At 56.4% G+C, this 23386-nt stretch overlaps 1 long non-coding RNA gene across 1 annotated transcript in view; it reads right to left on the reverse strand.

The window, feature by feature from the left end:
- The window catches only part of LOC148141456 (uncharacterized), a 41826-nt gene extending 18656 nt beyond the window's left edge, over nt 1-23170 (reverse strand). The window contains exons 1-2 of the long non-coding RNA XR_015752580.1: nt 23076-23170; nt 13993-14042 (exon numbers count right to left, since the gene is read on the reverse strand). This is a non-coding gene — a long non-coding RNA (uncharacterized LOC148141456). The remainder of the gene's footprint in view (nt 1-13992; nt 14043-23075) is intronic.
- Nucleotides 23171-23386: the final 216 nt, after the last annotated feature.

Consider the following 23386-nt stretch of genomic DNA (forward strand, 5'->3'; position numbering starts at 1 on the left):
TGCACATGCTGATCTGAGTGTGTGTGCACGCTGATCTGAGTGTGTGCATGCGCTGAACTGAGTGTGTGCGCGCTGATCTGTGTGTGCGAGCTGAGCAGAGTGTGTGCGGCTGATCTGTGTGTGTGTGTGCGCTCTGATCTGAGTGTGTGTGCACTGAGCTGAGTGTGTGTGTGCATGTGCTGATCTGTGTGTGTGTGCGCTGATCTGTGTGTGCGCACACTGATCTGAGTGTGTGTGCACGTGCTGAGCTGAGTGTGTGTGCGTTGATCTGTGTGTGTGCACACACGCTGATCTAGGTGTGTGCACGTGCTGAGCTGAGTGGGTGCTCGCGCTGATCTGTGTGTGCACATGCTGATCTGAGTGTGCGTGTGCTGATCTATGTGTGTGCGCACGCTGATCTGAGTGTGTGTGCGTGCGCTGATCTGAGTGTGTGCGCGCTGATCTATGTGTGTGCGCACGCTGATCTGAGTGTGTGTGCGTGCGCTGATCTGAGTGTGTGCGCGCTGATCTGAGTGTGTGCATGTGTGCTGATCTGAATGTGTGCGTGTGCTGATCTGTCTGAGCGTGCTGATCTGAATGTGTGCGCGCTGATCTGAGTGTGCGTGCACACTGATCTGTGTGTGCACGCGCTCTGATCTGAGTGTGTGCGTGCTGCTCTGTGTGTGCACGCGCTGATCTGTGTGTGTGCGCTGATCTGAGTGTGTGTGCACGCTGATCTATGTGTGCGTGCACATGCTGAGCTGAGTGTATGTGAGCACGCTGATCTGAGAGTCTGTGTGTGCGCTGATCTGAATGGGTGTGCACGCTGATCTGTGTGTGTGCGCGCTGATCTGTGTGTGCGCGCTGATCTGTGTGTGTGCGTGCTGATGTGTATGTGCATACGCTGATCTGAGTGTGTGTGTGCGCGTTGATCTGTGTGTGTGTGCACTGAGCTGAGTGTGTGTGTGCTGATCTGTGTGTGCGCGCGCTGATCTGTGTGTGCGAATGTGCTGAGCTGTGTGTGTGCGCTGATCTGTGTGTGTGCATGCACGCTGATCTGAGTGTGTGTGCACGTGCTGAGCTGAGTGGGTGCTCGCGCTGATGTGTGTGTGCAAACGCTGATCTATGTGTGTGCGCACGCTGATCTGAGTGTGTGCGCACGCTGATCTGAGTGTGTGCGCACACTGATCTGAGTGTGTGTGCGTGCGCTGACCTGAGTGTGTGTGCGTTTATCTGTGTGTGCATGCTGATCTGAGTGTGTGCGCACTGATGTGAGTGTGTGCGTGCACGCTGATCTGTGTGTGTGCGCTCTGAGCTGAGTGTGTGTGCACATGTGCTGATCTGTGTGTGCACATGTGCTGATCTGTGTGTGTGCGTGCTGATCTGAGTGTGTGTGCACGCTGATCTGAGTGTGTGCATGTGTGCTGATCTGAGTGTGTGCATGTGCTGAGCTGAGTTTGTGTGCGCGCGCTGATCTGAGAGTGTGCGCGTGTGCTGATCTGAGTGTGTGCGCACACGCTGATCTCTGTGTGCGCACACGCTGATCTGAGTGTGCGCGCGCGCTGATCTGAGTGTGTGCGCGTGTGCTGATCTGAGTGTGTGCATGCACACTGATCTGTGTGTGCACGCGCTCTGATCTGAGTGTGTGCGTGCTGCTCTGTGTGTGCACGCGCTGATCTGTGTGTGGGCGCTGATCTGTGTGCGCGCTGATCTGAGTGTGTGTGCACGCTGATCTATGTGTGCGTGCACGTGCTGAGCTGAGTGTATGTGAGCACGCTGATCTGAGAGTCTGTGTGTGCGCTGATCTGAATGGGTGTGCACGCTGATCTGTGTGTGTGCGCGCTGACCTGTGTGTGTGCGCGCTGATCTGTGTGTGCGCGCTGATCTGTGTGTGTGCGTGCTGATGTGTATGTGCATACGCTGATCTGAGTGTGTGTGTGCGCGTTGATCTGTGTTGTGCACGCTGATCTGAGTGTGTGCACGCTGATCTGAGTGTGTGCACACGCTGATCTGAGTGTGTGCGCATGATCTGTGTGTGCGCACACTGATCTGAGTGTGTGTGCATGCGCTGATCTGAGTGCGTGTGTGCACGCTGATCTGGGTGTGTGCGCACTGATCTGAGTGTGTGCGCGCGCTGATGTGTGTGTGCACACGCTGGTCTGAGTGTGTGTTTGCGCGTTGATCTGAGTATGTGTGTGTGTACGCTGATCTGGGTGTGTGTGCACTGATCTGAGTGTGTGTGCGCATGCTGATCTGAGTGTGCGCATGCTGATCTGAGTGTGCACATGCTGATCTGAGTGTGTGTGCACACTGATCTGAGTGTGTGCGTGCGCTGAACTGAGTGTGTGCGCGCCGATCTGTGTGTGCGGCTGATCTGTGTGTGTGCGCACGCTGATCTGAGTGTGTGTGCGCGTTGATCTGTGTGTGTGTGTACGCTGATCTGGGTGTGTGCGCGCTGATCTGAATGTATGCACGCACGCTGATCTGTGTGTGCGCGCGCTGATCTGAGTGTGTGTGCGCGCTGATCTGAGTGTGTGTGCGCGCTGATCTGAGTGTGCGGGCTGATATGAGTGTGTGTGCACACTGATCTGCGTGTGTGTGCACGTTGCTCTGAGTGGGCGTGCATGTGATCTGTGTGTGTGTGCGCTGATCTGTGTGTTTGCGTGTGCTGAACTGTGTGCGCGCTGATCTGTATGTGCGCATGCTGATATGTGTGTGTGTGTGTGCTGATCTGTGTGCGCGCTGATCTGAGTGTGTGCGCTGATCTGTGTGTGCGCACTGATCTGTGTGTGCGCACTGATCTGAGTGTGTGTGGGTGCTGATTTGAGTGTGTGTGCACGCTGATCTGAGTGTGTGGGTGCTGATTTGAGAGTGTGCACGCTTATCTCTGTGTGCGCGCATGCTGATCTGTGTGTGTGCGTGCTGATCTGAGTGTGTGCATGCTGATCTGAGTGTGTGTGCATGCTGATCTGAGTGTGTGTGCGTGCTGATCTGAGTGTGTGTGCGTGCTGATCTGAGTGTGTGCGTGCTGATCTGAGTGTGTGTGCGTGCTGATCTGAGTGTGTGTGCGCTGATCTGAGTGTGTGTGCGCATGCTGATCTGAGTGTGTGCGTGCACGCTGATCTGTGTGTGTGTGCACTGATCTGAGTGTGTGCGTGCACGCTGATCTGTGTGTGTGTGCACTGATCTGAGTGTGTGGGTGCTGATTTGAGAGTGTGCACGCTTATCTCTGTGCGCGCATGCTGATCTGTGTGTGTGTGCGTGCTGATCTGAGTGTGTGTGCGCTGATCTGAATGTGTGGGTGCTGATTTGAGAGTGTGCACGCTTATCTCTGTGTGCGCGCATGCTGATCTGTGTGTGTGTGCGTGCTGATCTGAGTGTGTGTGCGTGCTGATCTGAGTATGTGTGCATGCTGATCTGAGTGTGTGTGCGTGCTGATCTGAGTGTGTGTGCATGCTGATCTGAGTGTGTGTGCGCTGATCTGAGTGTGTGTGCGTGCTGATCTGAGTGTGTGCATGCTGATCTGAGTGTGCGCATGCTGATATGTGTGTGTGTGTGCGTGCTGATCTGTGTGCGCGCTGATCTGAGTGTGTGCGCTGATCTGTGTGTGCGCACTGATCTGTGTGTGCGCACTGATCTGTGTGTGTGCGTGCTGATCTGAGTGTGTGCGCACGCTGATATGAGTGTGTGTGGGTGCTGATTTGAGTGTGTGCGCACGCTGATCTGAGTGTGTGTGCGCTGATCTGAGTGTGTGGGTGCTGATTTGAGAGTGTGCACGCTTATCTCTGTGTGCGCGCATGCTGATCTGTGTGTGTGTGCGTGCTGATCTGAGTGTGTGCATGCTGATCTGAGTGTGTGTGCATGCTGATCTGAGTGTGTGTGCGTGCTAATCTGAGTGTGTGTGCATGCTGATCTGAGTGTGTGCGTGCTGATCTGAGTGTGTGTGCATGCTGATCTGTGTGTGTGCGTGCTGATCTGTGTGTGTGTGCGCATCCTGATCTGAATGTGTGCGCACTGATCTGAGTGTGTGCGTGCACGCTGATCTGTGTGTGTGTGCACTGATCTGAGTGTGTGCGTGCACGCTGATCTGTGTGTGTGTGCACTGATCTGAGTGTGTGGATGCTGATTTGAGAGTGTGCAAGCTTATCTCTGTGTGCGCGCATGCTGATCTGTGTGTGTGTGCGTGCTGATCTGAGTGTGTGTGCGTGCTGATCTGAGTGTTTGTGCGTGCTGATCTGAGTGTGTGTGCATGCTGATCTGAGTGTGTGTGCGTGCTGATCTGAGTGTGTGTGCGTGCTGATCTGAGTGTGTGCGCTGATCTGAGTGTGTGTGCGTGCTGATCTGAGTGTGTGTGCGTGCTGATCTGAGTGTTTGTGCGTGCTGATCTGAGTGTGTGTGCATGCTGATCTGAGTGTGTGTGCGTGCTGATCTGAGTGTGTGTGCGTGCTGATCTGAGTGTGTGTGCGCTGATCTGAGTGTGTGTGCGTGCTGATCTGAGTGTGTGTGCGTGCTGATCTGAGTGTGTGCATGCTGATCTGAGTGTGCGCATGCTGATCTGTGTGCGCGCTGATCTGAGTGTGTGCGCTGATCTGTGTGTGCGCACTGATCTGTGTGTGCGCACTGATCTGAGTGTGTGTGCGTGCTGATCTGAGTGTGTGCGCACGCTGATATGAGTGTGTGTGCGTGCTGATTTGAGTGTGTGCGCACGCTGATCTGAGTGTGTGTGCGCTGATCTGAGTGTGTGGGTGCTGATTTGAGAGTGTGCACGCTTATCTCTGTGTGCGCGCATGCTGATCTGAGTGTGTGCATGCTGATCTGAGTGTGTGTGCATGCTGATCTGAGTGTGTGTGCGTGCTGATCTGAGTGTGTGTGCATGCTGATCTGAGTGTGTGTGCGTGCTGATCTGAGTGTGTGTGCGTGCTGATCTGAGTGTGTGTGCGTGCTGATCTGTGTGTGTGTGTGCTGATCTGAGTGTGTGCGTGCTGATCTGTGTGTGTGTGCGTGCTGATCTGAGTGTGTGTGCGTGCTGATCTGAGTGTGTGCGTGCTGATCTGAGTGTGTGTGCGCATGCTGATCTGAATGTGTGTGCACTGATCTGAGTGTGTGCGTGCACGCTGATCTGTGTGTGTGTGCACTGATCTGAGTGTGTGCGTGCACGCTGATCTGTGTGTGTGTGCACTGATCTGAGTGTGTGGGTGCTGATTTGAGAGTGTGCACGCTTATCTCTGTGTGCGCGCATGCTGATCTGTGTGTGTGTGCGTGCTGATCTGAGTGTGTGTGCGCTGATCTGAGTGTGTGGGTGCTGATTTGAGAGTGTGCACGCTTATCTCTGTGTGCGCGCATGCTGATCTGTGTGTGTGTGCGTGCTGATCTGAGTGTGTGCGTGCTGATCTGAGTGTGTGTGCGTGCTGATCTGAGTGTGTGTGCGTGCTGATCTGAGTGTGTGCGTGCTGATCTGAGTGTGTGTGCGCATGCTGATCTGAATGTGTGTGCACTGATCTGAGTGTGTGCGTGCACGCTGATCTGTGTGTGTGTGCACTGATCTGAGTGTGTGCGTGCACGCTGATCTGTGTGTGTGTGCACTGATCTGAGTGTGTGGGTGCTGATTTGAGAGTGTGCACGCTTATCTCTGTGTGCGCGCATGCTGATCTGTGTGTGTGTGCGTGCTGATCTGAGTGTGTGTGCGCTGATCTGAGTGTGTGGGTGCTGATTTGAGAGTGTGCACGCTTATCTCTGTGTGCGCGCATGCTGATCTGTGTGTGTGTGCGTGCTGATCTGAGTGTGTGCGTGCTGATCTGAGTGTGTGTGCGTGCTGATCTGAGTGTGTGTGCGTGCTGATCTGAGTGTGTGCGCTGATCTGAGTGTGTGTGCTGATCTGAGTATGTGCATGCTGATCTGAGTGTGTGTGCGCATGCTGATCTGAATGTGTGTGCACTGATCTGAGTGTGTGCGTGCACGCTGATCTGTGTGTGTGTGCACTGAGCTGAGTGTGTGTGTGCTGATCTGTGTGTGCGCGCGCTGATCTGTGTGTGCGAATGTGCTGAGCTGTGTGTGTGCGCTGATCTGTGTGTGTGCATGCACGCTGATCTGAGTGTGTGTGCACATGCTGAGCTGAGTGGGTGCTCGCGCTGATCTGTGTGTGCAAACGCTGATCTGAGTGTGTGCATGCTGATCTGAGTGTGTGTGCATGCTGATCTGAGTGTGTGTGCGTGCTGATCTGAGTGTGTGTGCATGCTGATCTGAGTGTGTGTGCGTGCTGATCTGAGTGTGTGTGCGTGCTGATCTGAGTGTGTGTGCGTGCTGATCTGGGTGTGTGTGCGTGCTGATCTGGGTGTGTGTGTGTGCTGATCTGAGTGTGTGCGTGCTGATCTGAGTGTGTGTGCGTGCTGATCTGAGTGTGTGTGCGTGCTGATCTGAGTGTGTGCGTGCTGATCTGAGTGTGTGTGCGCATGCTGATCTGAATGTGTGCGCACTGATCTGAGTGTGTGCGTGCACGCTGATCTGTGTGTGTGTGCACTGATCTGAGTGTGTAGGTGCTGATTTGAGAGTGTGCACGCTTATCTCTGTGTGCGCGCATGCTGATCTGTGTGTGTGTGCGTGCTGATCTGAGTGTGTGTGCGCTATCTGAGTGTGTGGGTGCTGATTTGAGAGTGTGCACGCTTATCTCTGTGTGCGCGCATGCTGATCTGTGTGTGTGCGTGCTGATCTGAGTGTGTGTGCGTGCTGATCTGAGTGTGTGTGCGTGCTGATCTGAGTGTGTGTGCATGCTGATCTGAGTGTGTGTGCGTGCTGATCTGAGTGTGTGTGCGTGCTGATCTGAGTGTGTGTGCGCTGATCTGAGTGTGTGCGTGCTGATCTGAGTATGTGCATGCTGATCTGAGTGTGTGTGCGCATGCTGATCTGAATGTGTGCGCACTGATCTGAGTGTGTGCGTGCACGCTGATCTGTGTGTGTGTGCACTGAGCTGAGTGTGTGTGTGCTGATCTGTGTGTGCGCGCGCTGATCTGTGTGTGCGAATGTGCTGAGCTGTGTGTGTGCGCTGATCTGTGTGTGTGCATGCACGCTGATCTGAGTGTGTGTGCACGTGCTGAGCTGAGTGGGTGCTCGCGCTGATCTGTGTGTGCAAACGCTGATCTGAGTGTGCGCGCGCTGATCTATGTGTGTGCGCACGCTGATCTGAGTGTGTGCGCACGCTGATCTGAGTGTGTGCGCACGCTGATCTGAGTGTGTGTGCGTGCGCTGACCTGAGTGTGTGCGCGTTTATCTGTGTGTGCATGCTGATCTGAGTGTGTGCGCACTGATCTGAGTGTGTGCGTGCACGCTGATCTGTGTGTGTGCGCTCTGAGCTGAGTGTGTATGCACGTGCTGATCTGTGTGTGCACATGTGCTGATCTGTGTGTGTGCGTGCTGATCTGAGTGTGTGTGCACGCTGATCTGAGTGTGTGCACGTGTGCTGATCTGAGTGTGTGTGCATGTGCTGAGCTGAGTTTGTGTGCGCGCGCTGATCTGAGAGTGTGCGCGTGTGCTGATCTGAGTGTGTGCGCGCATGCTGATCTGAGTGTGTGCGCACACGCTGATCTCTGTGTGCGCACACGCTGATCTGAGTGTGCGCGCGCGCTGATCTGAGTGTGTGCGCGTGTGCTGATCTGAGTGTGTGCGTGCGTGCTGATCTGAGTGTGTGTGCATGTGATCTGTGTGCGCGCCTGCAGATCTGACTGTGTGCGTGCTGATCTGAGTGTGTGCGTGCTGATCTGAGTGTGCGTGCGCGCTGATCTGTGTGCGCGTGCTGAGCTGAGTGCGTGCTGATCTGAGTGTGTGCGTTGATCTGTGTGCGCACGCTGAGCGCGTGCTGATCTGAGTGTGTGTGTGCGCACTGATCTGAGAGTGTGCGCGCGCTGATCTGAGTGTGGGTTCGTGTGTTGATCTGAGTGTGTGCGCGCTGATCTGAGTGTGCGTGCTGATCTGAGTGTGTGCGCACTGATTTGTGTATGTGCGTGCTGATCTGTGTGTGGGTTTGCGTGCTGACCTGAGTGTGTGCGCATGCTGATTCGTGGGTGTGCGCTGATCTGAGTGTGTGTGGGTGCACTGATGTGTGTGTGCGTGCTGATCTGTGTGTGCGTGCTGATCTGAGTGCGTGCAGATCTGTGTGTGTGTGCATGCTGATCTGAGTGTGTGTGGGCGCGCTGATCTGTGTGTGCGTGCTGATCTGAGCGTGCGCTGATCTGTGTGCGCGGGCGCTGATCTGTGTGTGTACACATCTGTGTGTGTGCGCGCTGATCTGAGTGTGTGTGCACGCTGATCTGTATGCACGCTGATCTGAGTGTGTGTGGGCGCACTGATCTGTGTGTGCGTGCTGATCTGAGCGTGTGCGCATGCTGATCTGTGTGTGCGTGCCGATCTGAGTGTGTACACATCTGTGTGTGTGCGCGCTGATCTGAGTGTGCGCACGCTGATCTGTATACACGCTGATGTGTGTGCGTGCTGATTTGTGTGCGCGCGCGCTGATTTGTGTATGTGCGCGCTGATCTGTGTGTGCGTGCTGATCTGTGTGTGCACACGCTGATTTGTGTGTGTGCATGCTGATCTGTGCATGCGCTGTGTACGTGCGCTGATCTGTGTGTGCGTGCTGATCTGTGTGTGCATGCACTGATCTGTGTGTGTGTGTACGCTGATCTGTGTATGTGCGCGCGCTGATTTGTGTATGTGCGCACTGATTAGTGTGTGTGTGCATGCTGATCTGTGCACGTGCTGATCTGTGTCCGCGCGCTGATCTGTGTGTGTCGGTGCACTGATCTGTGTGCGCGTGCTGATCTGAGTGTGTGGCCGCGCTGATTTGTGTATGTGCGTGCTGATCTGAATGTGTGCGCACGTTGATCTGTGTGTGTGCGCGCTGATCTGAGTGTGTGCGCACGCTGATCTGTGTATGCGTGCAGATCTGTGTGTGTGTGCACGCTGATCTGTATGTGCGTGCTGATCTGTATGCATGCTGATCTGAGTGTGTGTGGGCGCACTGATCTGTGTGTGTACATGCTGATTTGTGTATGTGCGCGCTGATTTGTGTGCGCGTGCGCTGATCTGTGTGTGCGTGCTGATCTGAGTGTGTGCATGCTGATCTGTGCACGCGCTGATGTGTACGTACGCTGATCTGTGTGTGTACGCTGATCTGTGTATGTGCGCGCGCTGATTTGTGTATGCGCGCGCTGATTTGTGTATGTGCGCACTGATCAGTGTGTGTGTGCATGCTGATCTGTGCACGTGCTGATCTGTGTCCGCGCGCTGATCTGTGTGTGTCGGTGCACTGATCTGTGTGTGCGTGCTGATCTGAGTGTGTGGGCGCGGTGATTTGTGTATGTGCGTGCTGATCTGAATGTGTGCGCACGTTGATCTGTGTGTGTGCGCGCTGATCTGAGTGTGTGCGCACGCTGATCTGTGTGTGCATGCAGATCTGTGTGTGTGCGCTGATCTGAGTGTGTGTGCACGCTGATCTGTGTGTGCGTGCTGATCTGTATGCACGCTGATCTGAGTGTGTGTGGGTGCACTGATCTGTGTGTGTACACGCTGATTTGTGTATGTGCGCGCTGATTTGTGTGTGCATGCGCTGATCTGTGTGTGCATGCTGATGTGAGTGTGTGCATGTTGATCTGTGTGCACGCGCTGATCAGTGTGTGTGCGTGCTGATCTGAGTGTGTGCATGCTGATCTGAGTGTGTGTGTGCACGCTGATCTGAGTGTGCGTGCTGATGTGTGTGCACGCTGATCTGAGTGTGTGTGCGTGCTGATTTGTGTATGTGCACACTGATCTGTGTGTGTGTGTGCGCTGATCTGAGTGCGTGCATGCTGATCTGTGTGCGCGCGCTGATCAGTGTGTGTGCGCGCTGATCTGAGTGTGTGCGCGCTGATCTGTGCACGCGCGCTGATCTGTGTGTGCACATTGATCTGTGTGTGTGTTGGTGCACTGATCTGTGTGTGTGCATGCTGATCTGTGTGTGCACGCGCTGATCTGAGTGTGTGTGTGTGCTGATGTGTGCGCGCTGATTTGTGGATGTGCGTGCTGATCTGTGTGTGCGTGCGCTGATCTGAGTGTGTGCGTGCGCTGATCTGTGTACGCTGATCTGTGTGTGCGCGGTGATCTGTGCGCGCGCGCTGATCTGTGTGCGAGCTGACCTGAGTGTGTGCATGCTGATCTGAGTGTGTGCGTGCGCTGATCTGTGTGTGCGTGCACTGATCTGTGTGTGTTTGCGCGCTGATCTGAGTGTGTGCGCGCTGATCTAAGTGTGTGTGCGCGCTGATCTGTGTATGTGTGCACGCTGATCTGTGTGTGTGCGTGCTGATCTGTCTGCATGCTGATCTGAGTGTGTGTCGGCCCACTGATCTGTGTGTGTGTGCTGATTTGTTTGTGCGCACGCTGATCTGAGTGTGTGTGGGCGCGCTGATTTGTGTATGTGCGCGCTGATCTGTATGCGCGCTGATCTGTGTGCGCGCGCTGTTCAGTGTGCGTGCGTGCACTGATCTGTGTGCGCGCGCTGATCTGTGTGCGCGCACGCTGATGTGGGTGTGCGTGCAGATCTGTGCGTGCAGATCTATGTGTGTGCGTGTGCTGATCTGAGTGTGTGTGCACGCTGATCTGTGTGCGCGTGCTGATCTGTATGCACGCTGATCTGAGTGTGTGGATGCACTGATCTGCGTGTGAAAATGCTGATTTGTGTATGTGCACGCTGCTCTGTGTGTGCGTGTGCTGATCTGTGTGTGCGTGCACTGATCTGTGTGTGTTTGCGCGCTGATCTAAGTGTGTGGGTGCGCTGATTTGTGTATGTGCGCGCTGGTATGTGTGCGCGCGCTGATCAGTGTGTGTGCGTGCACTGATCTGTGTGCGCGCGCTGATCTGAGTGTGTGCGCGTGCTAATCTGGGTGTGTGCGTGTGCTGATCTGTGTGTGTGCGCACACTGATCTGAATGTGTGCGCGCACTGATCTGAGTGTGTGCACTCTGATCTTAGTGTGTACGCACACTGATGAGTGTGTGTGCGTGCTGAGCTGTGTGTGCGCGCTGATCTGTGTGTGCGCACACTGATCTGAGTGTGCGCGCGCGGATCTGAGTGTGTGCACGCTGATCTGAGTGTGTGCGCGCTGATCTGAGTGTGCGTGAGCACGCTGATCTGTGTGTGTGCACGCTGATCTGTGTGTGCATGTTGATCTGAGTGTGTGTACGTGCTGATCTGTGTGTGTGCGCATGCTGATCTGAGTGTGTGTGTGTGTGTGCACTGATCTGAGCGTGTGCGCTGATCTGAGTGTGTGTGTGCACGCTGATCTGAGTGTGCGTGCTGAACTGAGTGCGTGTGCACGCTGCTCTGAGTGTGTGCGCGCGCGCTGATCTGTGTGTGTGCATGTGCTGATCTGAGTGTGTTTTTGTGCTGATCTGCGTGTGTGCGAGCTGATGACTGTGCGCACGCTTATCTGAGTGTGTGCGTACACTGATCTGAGTGTGTGTGAGCACATTGATCTGAGTGTGTGCATGCACTGATCTGAGTGTGTGTGCACGCTGATCTGTGTGCGCGCTGATCTGTGTGTGTGTGTGCTGATCTGTGTGTGTGCACGCTGATCTGAGTCTGTGTGCGCGCTGATCTCTGTGTGTGCGGTGATCTGAGTGTGTGCACGCTGATCTGAGTGTGTGTGCGTGTGCTGATCTGCATGTGCAAGCTGATGAATGTGTGCGCACGCTGATTTGTGTGTGTGCGAGCACTTTGATCTGAGTGTGTGCATGCGCTGATCTAATTGTGTGTGCACGCTGATCTGTGCGCGTGCTGATCTGTGTGTGCGCGCTGATCTGTGTGTGCATGCTGATCTGAGTGTGTGCACGCTGATCTGAGTGTGTTTGCGTGTGCTGATCTGCGTGTGTGCGAGCTGATGAGTGTGTGCGCACGCTGATCTGAGTGTGTGAGCACGTTGATCTGAGTGTGTGTGCACGCTGATCTGTGTGCGCGCACGCTGATCTGAGTGTGTGTGAGCACGTTGATCGGAGTGTGTGCATGCGCTGATCTGAATGTGTGTGCATGCTGATCTGTGTGCGCGCTGATCTGTGTGTGCTGATCTGAGTGTGTGCGCACGTTGATCTGAGTGTGTGCATGTGCTGATCTGAGTCTGTGTGCACGCGGATCTTTGTGTGTGCTGATCTGTGTGTGTGCGCGCTGATCTGAGTCTGTGTGTGCGCGCTGATCTGTGTGTGTGTGCGCAGATCTGTGTGTGCGCGCAGATCTGAGTGTGCGCGTGCTGATCTGTGTGTGTGCGCTGATCTGAGTGTGCGCGCGCTGATATGAGTGTGTGTGCGTGTGCTGATCTGCGTGTGTGCGAGCTGATGAGTGTGTGCGCACGCTGATCTGTGTGTGCGCACGCTTATCTGAGTGTGTGAGAGCACATTGATCTGAGTGTGTGCATGCGCTGATCTGAGTGTGTGCGTGTGCTGATCTGCGTGTGCGAGCTGATGAGTGTGTGCGCACGCTGATCTGTGTGCGCGCACACTGATCTGAATGTATGCGAGCACGTTGATCTGAGTGTGTGCATGCGCTGATCTGAGTGTGTGTGAGCACGTTGATCTGAGTGTGTGCACGCTGATCTTTGTGTGTGTGCTGATGTGTGTGCGCGCTGATCTGAGTCTGTGCGCGCTGATCTGTGTGTGCTGATCTGAGTGTGTGCGCGCGCTGATCTGAGTATGTGTGCGCGCTGATCTGTGTGTGTGCGCTGATCTGAGTATGTGTGCGCGCTGATCTGAGTGTGTGCGCGCTGATCTGAGTGTGTGTGCGCGCTGATCTGAGTGTGTGCGTGCTGATCTGAGTGTCCGCGCGCTGATCTGAGTGTGTGCACGCTGATCTGAGTGTGTGCGCGCTGATCTGAGTGTGTATGCGTGCTGATCTGAGTGTGTGCATGCTGATCTGAGTGTGTGCGCGCTGATCTGAGTGTGTGCATGCTGATCTGAGTATGTGCGCGCTGATCTGAGTGTGTGCGCGCTGATCTGAGTGTGTGTGCGTGCTGATCTGAGTGTGTGTGCGTGCTGATCTGAGTGTGTGTGTCTGTATGAGACAGTTTGTGATTCTCGGTCTTTGTGTGTGCGTGTGTCTGTGTATACATGTTTGAGAGACAGTGTGTAAGTGCATCTGAGAGACTGTGTCTGTGTTTGACCGCATGTGAGTGTGTGTGTCGGCGTGTGTGTGTGTGAGTGTGTGTGTCTGAGTGTGTGTGTGTGTCTGAGTGTGTGTGTGTCTGAGTGTGTGTGTATGAGTGTGTGTGTCTGAGTGTGTGTGTGTCTGAGTGTGTGTGTGTCTGAGTGTGTGTATGAGTGTGTGTGTCTGAGTGTGTGTGTGTCTGAGTGTGTGTGAGTCTGAGTGTGTGTGTGTCTGAGAATGTGCACATCTGTCTTGCTATGTGCATGTATGTAAGAGGGTGTCAGTGTGTGTGAGATAAAATCAGAGAAATCTGTATGTCTGCAGCCCCTCCCCAGTCAAACTTGTGTCCGTCACAGTCTCTGTCCTTGACTCACCATCCGGAACATTCCACCAGGGGGCTGAGCTCTTTGCAATCCAGCGCTGGGTGGAGAAAACTCATCAACGTGGCACTAACTGGGAAACAGGCCTGGGAAATGGGAGTGTGCAGAGGAAATATTCACACCTGTACCTAACGCTGCCCTGTCTCTGTCCTGGGAGTCCTTGAAGGGGGGACTGTCCTGGGGGGGGAATTACTTTCAGTTTGATAAAAAGTAGAGGTAGCTTTATTCTATTTCTAATTCTGTGCTGTCCCTGTCCTGGGAGGGTGTTTGATAGAAGCAGCTTAATTTCCAATTTCACAGAGTAGAGAGTGGTTTACTCTGGATCTAACTCCAGGCTGTGTGTTTAGCGAGGGTCTGATTAGACAGTGGGTGACAAAGGGAGCAGGTTATCATTTTAGATTCAACACTCCCCCATTCCTTTGTCACCTGACAGCGATGATGATGGTGATGATGATGTAGAGGACTCTAATCTGGCTTACCTTGTGTTTGGGACATTTCATCGAGAAGTTTTCCTCATTCAGAAAACAACCTGGAGAGAAAGAAAACGTTAACGTTGGCAGTAACCCCATACCCAGCACGTTACAGTCCAATGGCCTTTCACACATTACACTGGGCACTGGGGGATGGGTGAGGGGTTACACTGGGCACCGGGGGATGGGTGAGGGGTTACACTGGGCACTGGGGGATGGGTGAGGGGTTACACTGGGCACCGGGGGATGGGTGAGGGGTTACACTGGGCACTGGGGGATGGGTGAGGGGTTACACTGGGCACTGGGGGATGGGTTACACTGGGCACTGGGGGATGGGTAAGGAGTTACACTGGGCACTGGGGGATGGGTGAGGGGTTACACTGGGCACTGGGGGATGGGTGAGGGGTTACACTGGGCACTGGGGGATGGGTGAGGAGTTACACTGGGCACTGGGGGATGGGTGAGGGGTTACACTGGGCACTGGGGGATGGGTGAGGGGTTACACAGGGCACTGGGGGATGGGTGAGGGGTTACACTGGGCACTGGGGGATGGGTGAGGGGTTACACTGGGCACCGGGGGATGGGTGAGGGGTTACACAGGGCACCGGGGGATGGGTGAGGTGTTACACTGGGCACCGGGGGATGGGTTACACTGGGCACCGGGGGAATGGGTGAGGGGTTACACTGGGCACCGGGGGATGGGTGAGTGGTTACACAGGGCACCGGGGGATGGGTGAGGGGTTACACTGAGCACTGGGGGATGGGTGAGGGGTTACACTGGGCACGGGGGGATGGGTGAGGGGTTACACTGGGCACCGGGGGATGGGTGAGGAGTTACACTGGGCACCGGGGGATGGGTGAGGGGTTACACTGGGCACAGGGGGATGAGTGAGGGGTTACACTGGGCACTGGGGGATGGGTGAGGGGTTACACAGGGCACCGGGGGATGGGTGAGGGGTTACACTGGGCACTGGGGTTGGGTGAGCGGTTACACTGGGCACTGGGGGATGGGTGAGGGGTTACACTGGGCACCGGGGGATGGGTGAGGGGTTACACTGGGCACCGGGGGATGGGTGAGAGATTACACTGGGCACTGGGGGATGGGTGAGGGGTTACACTGGGCACTGGGGGATGGGTGAGGCGTTACACTGGGCACCGTGGGATGGCTGAGGGCTTACACTGGGCACCGTGGGATGGCTGAGGGCTTACACTGGGGGATGAGTAGGGAGTTACACTGGGCACTGGGGGATGGGTAACGGTTTACACTGAGCACTGGGGAATGGGTAAGGGGTTACACTGTGGGATGGGTAAGGGGTTACACTGGGGAATGGGTAAGGAGTTACACTGGGGGATGGGAAAGGGGTTACAATGGGGGATGGGTAAGGGGTTACACTGGGGGATGGGTAAGGAGTTACACTGGGGGGTGGGTAAGGGGTTACACTGGGGGATGGGTAAGGCGTTACACTGGGGGATGGGTGAGGGGTTACACTGAGCACTGCGGGTGGGTGAGGGGTTACACTGGGCACTGCGGGGTTACACTGGGCACCGAGGGATGGGTGAGGGGTTACACTGGGCACTGGGGGATGGGTGAGGGGTTACACTGGGCACTGCGGGATGGGTGGGGGGTTACACTGGGCACTGGGGGATGGGTGAGGGGTTACACTGGGTACCGGGAGATGGGTGAGGGGTTACACTGGGCACCGGGGGATGGGTGAGGGGTTACACTGGGCACTGGGGGATGGGTGAGGGGTTACACTGCGGGATAGGTGAGGGGTTACACTGGGGGATGGGTAAGGGGTTACACTGGGGGATGGGTAAGGGGTTACACTGGGGGATGGGTGAGGGGTTACACTGGGGGATGGGTGAGGGGTTACACTGGGTGTAGGGGGCCTTGCAGTGAACCACGCTTGGCAATGGAGAATTGGTTGGGAGTTACACTGGATGACGGGTGAGGGGTTGGGAGGAGAGATTTCAGGGGGTTACTCTGGATAATTGGGACATGGAAAGGAGTTACACTGGACGATGGGAATTGGGCAGTGAGCTGTAAAGGGGGACTGGTGTGGAGCAACACTGCGTGCGTGTGATGATCTGGACTGAGCTATGGGACCTGACGGAATTGGACTGGATACTGGGGCGGTGGAGTGGGAGGGGTTCTGTGCAGTTACTGTGGACAGTCAGGGGCTGGCAGGAGAATGAACAAAGAACAATACAGCACAGGAACAGGCCATTCAGCCCTCCAAGCCTGCACTGACACATTTGCCCCTTCCATATTAATGTTTCTGTCCAGGTGTTTCTTGAATGCTGTTATTGTGTCTGCTTCCACCCCTTCCTCTGGCAGCGTGTGCTCCAGGCGCTCACCATCCTGTGTGTGAAATATGGCGACAGGCAGGGAATGCTGGGAAATGGTGGTCCGGAAGTGAGCGACATTGGGCAGGGCGGGGTACTGGCCGGGAATTACACAGGGCAACGGACTGAGGGTGGGGATGCTGGATGCCAGGGAGTAGCACTGGACAATGGCGTGACAGAGTAACACCCGGGAAAGCCTGGGAATGCGTTACACCGGGCAATGGGTGGCTGACAGACAGCTAGACTGGGCGATCATGGGATTACCAGTGAGCTGCCCTGGACAGTGGGGTGGGGGTGCAGCACTGAGCTACACTGGACAGCAGGGGGGGCAGCTGTGAGCTGCACTGGGCAGCAGGGGGGGGGCAGCTGTGAGCTGCACTGGACAGTGGGGGGCAGCAGTGAGCAATATTAGACAGTGGGGGGGGGCAGCAGTGAGGTACACTGGACAGTGGGAGGCAGCAGTGAGCTACAGGGGACAGTGGGGGGGCAGCAGCGAGGTACACTGGACAGTGGGGGACAGCAGTGAGCTACAGGGGACAGTGGGGGACAGCAGTGAGCTACAGGGGACAGTAGGGAGACTGCAGTGAGCTACATTGGACAGTGGGGGGCAGCAGTGAGCTACAGGGGACAGTGGGGGACAGCAGTGAGCTACAGGGGACAGTAGGGAGACTGCAGTGAGCTACATTGGACAGTGGGGGACAGCAGTGAGCTACAGGGGACAGTGGGGGACAGCAGTGAGCTACAGCGGACAGTGGGGGACAGCAGTGAGCTACAGGGGACAGTGGGGGGCAGCAGTGAGATACAGTGGACAGTGGGGAGACAGCAGTGAGCTACAATAGACAGTGGAGGGCAGCAGTGAGCTACACTGGACAGTGGGGGGCAGCGGTGAGCTACAGCGGACAGTGGGGGACAGCAGTGAGCTACAGGGGACAGTGGGGGGCAGCAGTGAGATACAGTGGACAGTGGGGAGACAGCAGTGAGCTACAATAGACAGTGGAGGGCAGCAGTGAGCTACACTGGACAGTGGGGGGCAGCGGTGAGCTACACTGGACAGTGGGGGGCAGCAGTGAGCTACAGGGGACAGTGGGGGGCAGCAGTGAGCTACACTGGACAGTGGGGGGCAGCGGTGAGCTACACTGGACAGTGGGGTGACGGCAGTGAGCTACAGTGGACAGTGGGGAACTGCAGTGACCGACAGTGGACAGCCGGGGGACTGCAGTGAGCTACAGTGGACAGTGGGGGGACTGCAGTGAGCTACACTGGACAGTTGGGAGAGAGCAGTGAGCTACACTGGACAGTGGGGGCAGCACTGAGCTACAGTGGGCAGTGGGGGACAGCAGTGAGCTACAGTGGACAGTGGGGGACATGCGGAGCTACACTGGGCAGCGGGGGCAGCAGTGAGCGTCACTGGACCATGGGGGGGTAGCAGTGAAATACAGTGGACTGTGGGGGACAGCAGTGAGCTACACTGGACAGCGGGGGACAGCAGTGAGCTACACTGGACAGCGGGGGGCAGCAGTGAGCTACAGTGGACAGTGGGGGACTGCACTGAGCTACAGTGGACAGTGGGGGACAGCAGTGAGCTACAGTGGACAGTGGGGGACAGCAGTGAGCTACAGTGGACAGTGGGGGACAGCAGAGGCCAACAGTGGACAGTGGGGGGGACTGCAGTCAGATACAGTGGACAGTGGGGGGAGAGCAGTGAGCTACAGTGGACAGTGGGGGGACTGCACTGAGCTACAGTGGACAGTGGGGGACTGCACTGAGCTAGAGTGGACAGTGGTGACAACAGTGACCTACAGTGGACAGTGGGGGGACTGCAGTGACCTACAGTGGACAGCGGGGTGACTGCAGTAAGCTACACTGGACAGTGGGGGACAGCAGTGAGTTACAGTGGACAGTGGGGGGGGGGGCACAGCAGTGAGCTACAGTGGACAGTGGGGACAGCAGTGAGCTACAGTGGACAGTGGGGGGACAGCGGTGAGATACAGTGGACAGTGGGGGGGAGAGCAGTGAGCTACAGTGGACAGTGGGGGACAGCAGTTGCCTACAGTGGACAGTGGGGGGACTGCAGTGAGCTACAGTGGACAGTGGGGGGACTGCACTGAGCTACACTGGACAGTGGGGGGACTGCACTGAGCTACACTGGACAGTGGGGGGACTGCACTGAGCTACAGTGGACAGTGGGGGGACTGCAGTAAGTTACAATGGACAGTGGGGGATAGCATTGAGCTACACTGGACAGTGGGGGACAGCAGTGAGCTACAGTGGACAGTGGGGACAGCAGTGAGCTACAGTGGACAGTGGGGTGACTGCAGTAAGCTACACTGGACAGTGGGGGACAGCAGTGAGCTATACTGGACAGTGGGGGGATAGCATTGAGCTACACTGGACAGTGGGGGGACAGCAGTGAGCTATAGTGGACAGTGGGGGGGCAGCAGTGAGCTACAGTGGGGGGACTTCACTGAGCTACAGTGGACAGTGGGGGACAACAGTGAGCTACAGTGGACAGTGGGGGGACTGCAGTCAGATACAGTGGACAGTGGGGGGAGAGCAGTGAGCTACAGTGGACAGTGGGGGGACTGCACTGAGCTACAGTGGACAGTGGGGGATAGCAGTGAGCTACAGTGGAGGGACAGCAGTGAGCTACACTGTGCAGTGGGTGACAGCAGTGACCTACAATGGACAGTGGGGGACTGCACTGAGCTACAGTGGACAGTGGGGGGACTGCAGTGAGCTACACTGGACAGCGGGGGTAGCAGTGAGCTACACTGGACAGTGTGGGGGGGCAGCAGTGAGCTACAGTGGACAGTGGGGAACTGCAGTGACCGACAGTGGACAGCCGGGGGACTGCAGTGAGCTACAGTGGACAGTGGGGGGACTGCAGTGAGCTACACTGGACAGTTGGGAGAGAGCAGTGAGCTACACTGGACAGTGGGGGCAGCACTGAGCTACAGTGGGCAGTGGGGGACAGCAGTGAGCTACAGTGGACAGTGGGGGACATGCGGAGCTACACTGGGCAGCGGGGGCAGCAGTGAGCGTCACTGGACCACGGGGGGGTAGCAGTGAAATACAGTGGACTGTGGGGGACAGCAGTGAGCTACACTGGACAGCGGGGGACAGCAGTGAGCTACACTGGACAGCGGGGGGCAGCGGTGAGCTACAGTGGACAGCGGGGGACTGCACTGAGCTACAGTGGACAGTGGGGGACTGCACTGAGCTACAGTGGACAGTGGGGGGACTGCAGTGAGCTACACTGGACAGTGGGGAGAGAGCAGTGAGCTACACTGGACAGTGAGGGCAGCACTGAGCTACAGTGAGCAGTGGGGGACAGCAGTGAGCTACAGTGGACAGTCATTAGCAGCAGTGAGCTTCACTGGACAGTGGGGGGACTGCAGTGAGATACACTGGACAGCAGCGGGCAGCAGTGAGCTACACTGGACAGCGGGGGGACAGCAGTGAGATACAGTGGACAGTGGGGGAACTGCAGTGAGATACAGTGGGCAGCGGGGGGCACCACTGAGCGTCACTGGACCGCGGTGGGTAGCAGTGAAATACAGTGGACAATGGGGACAGGAGTGAGCTACACTGGACAGTGGGGGGCAGCGGTGAGCTACAGTGGACAGTGGGGGACAGCAGTGACCTACAGAGGACAGTGGGGGGGGGGGGGGTGACAGCAGTGACCGACAGTGGACAGCCGGGGACAGCGATGACCTACAGGGGACAGTGGAGGGATTGCAGTGAGCTACACTGGACAGTAGGGTACAGCAGTGAGCTACACTGGACAGCAGGGGGGAGGCAGTGAGCTACAGTGGTCAGTAGGGGACTGCACTGAGCTACAATGGACAGTGGGGGGATTGCAGTGAGCTACACTGGACAGTGGGGTACAGCAGTGAGCTACACTGGACAGCGGGCGGGGGGGGAAGCAGTGAGCTACAGTGGACAGTGGGGGGCTGCACTGAGCTACAGTGGACAGTGGGGGGACTGCAGTGAGCTACACTGGACAGTGGGGGGATAGCAGTGAGCTACAGTGGGCAGTGGGGGACAGCAGTGAGCTACAGTGGACAGTCGGGGACAGCAGTGAGCTACACTGGACAGCGGGCGGGGGGGAAGCAGTGAGCTACAGTGGACAGTGGGGGGCTGCACTGAGCTACAGTGGACAGTGGGGGACAGCAGTGAGATACACTGGACAGTGGGGTGCAGCAGTGAGCTACACTGGACAGTGGGGGGACAGCAGTGAGCTACACTGGACAGCGGGCGGGGGGGGAAGCAGTGAGCTACAGTGGACAGTGGGGGGCTGCACTGAGCTACAGTGGACAGTGGGGGACAGCAGTGAGCTACACTGGACAGTGGGGTGCAGCAGTGAGCTACACTGGACAGCGGGGTGCAGCAGTGAGCTACACTGGACAGCGGGGTGCAGCAGTGAGCTACACTGGACAGCGGGGTGCAGCAGTGAGCTACACTGGACAGCGGGGTGCAGCAGTGAGCTACACTGGACAGCGGGGTGCAGCAGTGAGCTACACTGGACAGCGGGGTGCAGCAGTGAGCTACACTGGACAGCGGGGTGCAGCAGTGAGCTACACTGGACAGTGGGGTGCAGCAGTGAGCTACACTGGACAGCGGGGTGCAGCAGTGAGCTACACTGGACAGCGGGGTGCAGCAGTGAGCTACACTGGACAGCGGGGTGCAGCAGTGAGCTACAGTGGACAGCGGGGTGCAGCAGTGAGCTACACTGGACAGTGGGGTGCAGCAGTGAGCTACACTGGACAGCGGGGTGCAGCAGTGAGCTACACTGGACAGCGGGGTGCAGCAGTGAGCTACAGTGGACAGTGGGGTGCAGCAGTGAGCTACACTGGACAGCGGGGTGCAGCAGTGAGCTACACTGGACAGCGGGGTGCAGCAGTGAGCTACAGTGGACAGTGGGGTGCAGCAGTGAGCTACACTGGACAGCGGGGTGCAGCAGTGAGCTACACTGGACAGCGGGGTGCAGCAGTGAGCTACAGTGGACAGTGGGGTGCAGCAGTGAGCTACACTGGACAGTGGGGTGCAGCAGTGAGCTACACTGGACAGCGGGGTGCAGCAGTGAGCTACAGTGTCAGCCTGGCTATGGGGGAGCTGGGTATAACTGTTGCTCTCAGCATCACTTCGTGTTGAAGTCACCAAACCATTAAACCCCTCGGTGCTGGTTTCCACGCTGGAGTTTAATTCAGATAAATGCGAGGTGCTGCATTTTGGGACAACAAATCTGAGCAGGACTTATACGCCACAACATCGGGAAGACGTGAATGCATTGGGGAGAGTGCAGAAGAGGTTTCTCAGAATAGGTTCCAGGAATAAGGTTCTCAGTAAAGGGGGAAAATTGGCGAGGTTAGGATGGCTTTTCATCGGGAGGAGGAGATTTGAGAGCTTTTAAAACCTGCACAGAATCCCTATAGTGTGGAAACAGGCCCACTGCCAACCAAATCCACACCAACCCTCTGAAGAAATACCCACCCAGACTCACCCCCCCCTACCCTATCCCTATAATCCCACATTTCCCATGGCCAATCCACCCTGACCTGCACACCTTTGGACTGTGGGAGGAAACCGGAGCACCCGGAGGAAACCCACGCAGACACGGGGAGAGTGTGCAAACTCCACACAGTCAGTTCATAAGATATTGGAGCCGAATCAGACCATTCGGCCCAATGTGTGTGCTCTGCAGTTCGATCAGGGCTGATACACCCCCCCCATTTTCCCACCTTCTCTCCATATCCCTTCAGACCGGCTGCTGGGCTCCGTGAGGCAACACCGTGAACCACTGAGCCACCGTGCCGTCCTGACAGACAGACAGACAGACAGAGGGGGAGAAACCTCTGGTTTGTCAGGGGATCAGGCTCACGGCACAGATTTAAAACAAAGTCTTTCCAAGTGAGAAAAGCTTCTTCACTCAGTGAGCAGATAAGATCTGGAAATGGGTGAATCGAGGCTTCAAAGAGGTTATTCGAACAGAGTAGCTGTGCAGGACGGACAAAGACAAGGCCAGAGATTGGCACCCGGTTAAAACGCTGTGTGAGCTAGTACAGACATGGGCTCAATGGCCTCATTCCGCCTCACACCAGGTTTGTGACACCCACTGGCTCTCTGTTTGAATATTGAAACGCGACAGTATAGACAGTCCAAGTGCCCCCTCCTTCTCATATTCACTGATCCTTTCATATTGTTCTTTGATTGTGTTACCACTGTCCCGCACTTTTACTCTCACCTTTGACCTCCAACTTCTTTCACCTCCAGCAAGTCCCTCCTGGTTGAACCAATTTTCCACCCACCCATCCTTCCTTCCGGCTATAGATTTCCCCGTGTTCTGGTTCGAAGGAGCAGTGTTTTCCAGGGGGTGAGGTGTTGACAGGGTCTCGCAGTGCGTACAGACAGAGCTGTTGTAAATGGTGCCGTTACTCTGTGGGGTCAGTGCGCTTGGATTTACCAGTCAGACAGGAGGCTGGAGGAACACAGCAAGTCAGGCAGCACCAGGAGGTGGAGGGGTCAACGTTTTGGGTGTAAACCCTTCTTCAGGAGCACGTCGTTCAGGGTTCTGAAGGTTCCCAGGGCAAGCTGTGCGGCACGCACTGCCTCCAGCCTCAGGAGAGTGGTGTTTGAGGTGTAGCCCTGCACAGTGACGGGCCACACTGACCCTCCCTCCTGAGTGACTGACTCACTCCCTGACCCTTTGATCTCAAACACCCCCCCCCCTTTCCCCCCACAGTTACCTGCTTCCGTGGCACAGATGTAGTGATAGTTGAAGGGACATCCCTTGTAGTAGCAGCCCAGGGTCGCTCCAGGCTCCTGGCAGTGAGAGCATTTCTAGAGAGGAGGACAGGTCAGAGGTCAAACAGAGATACCCACCACACAGGGGCATCCAGCCAATCACGACCCAGGGAGGGGGGAGAGCAAAGTGGGGGAATGGGCGATGGAAGGGGGAGGGAATGAAGGGAATAAGGGAGGAAAGGTGGGGGGGGGGGGGGAATTGCAGCGTGAACTGAGTAATGGGGAGGCGGGAATGGGGAGGGTGGATGGGGAG

The sequence above is a fragment of the Chiloscyllium plagiosum genome, unplaced genomic scaffold (assembly GCF_037043375.1).
Source record: "Chiloscyllium plagiosum isolate Xiang-an unplaced genomic scaffold, Cpla_swu_hap1 HiC_scaffold_33, whole genome shotgun sequence".
Classification (NCBI taxonomy): Eukaryota; Metazoa; Chordata; class Chondrichthyes; order Orectolobiformes; family Hemiscylliidae; genus Chiloscyllium; species Chiloscyllium plagiosum.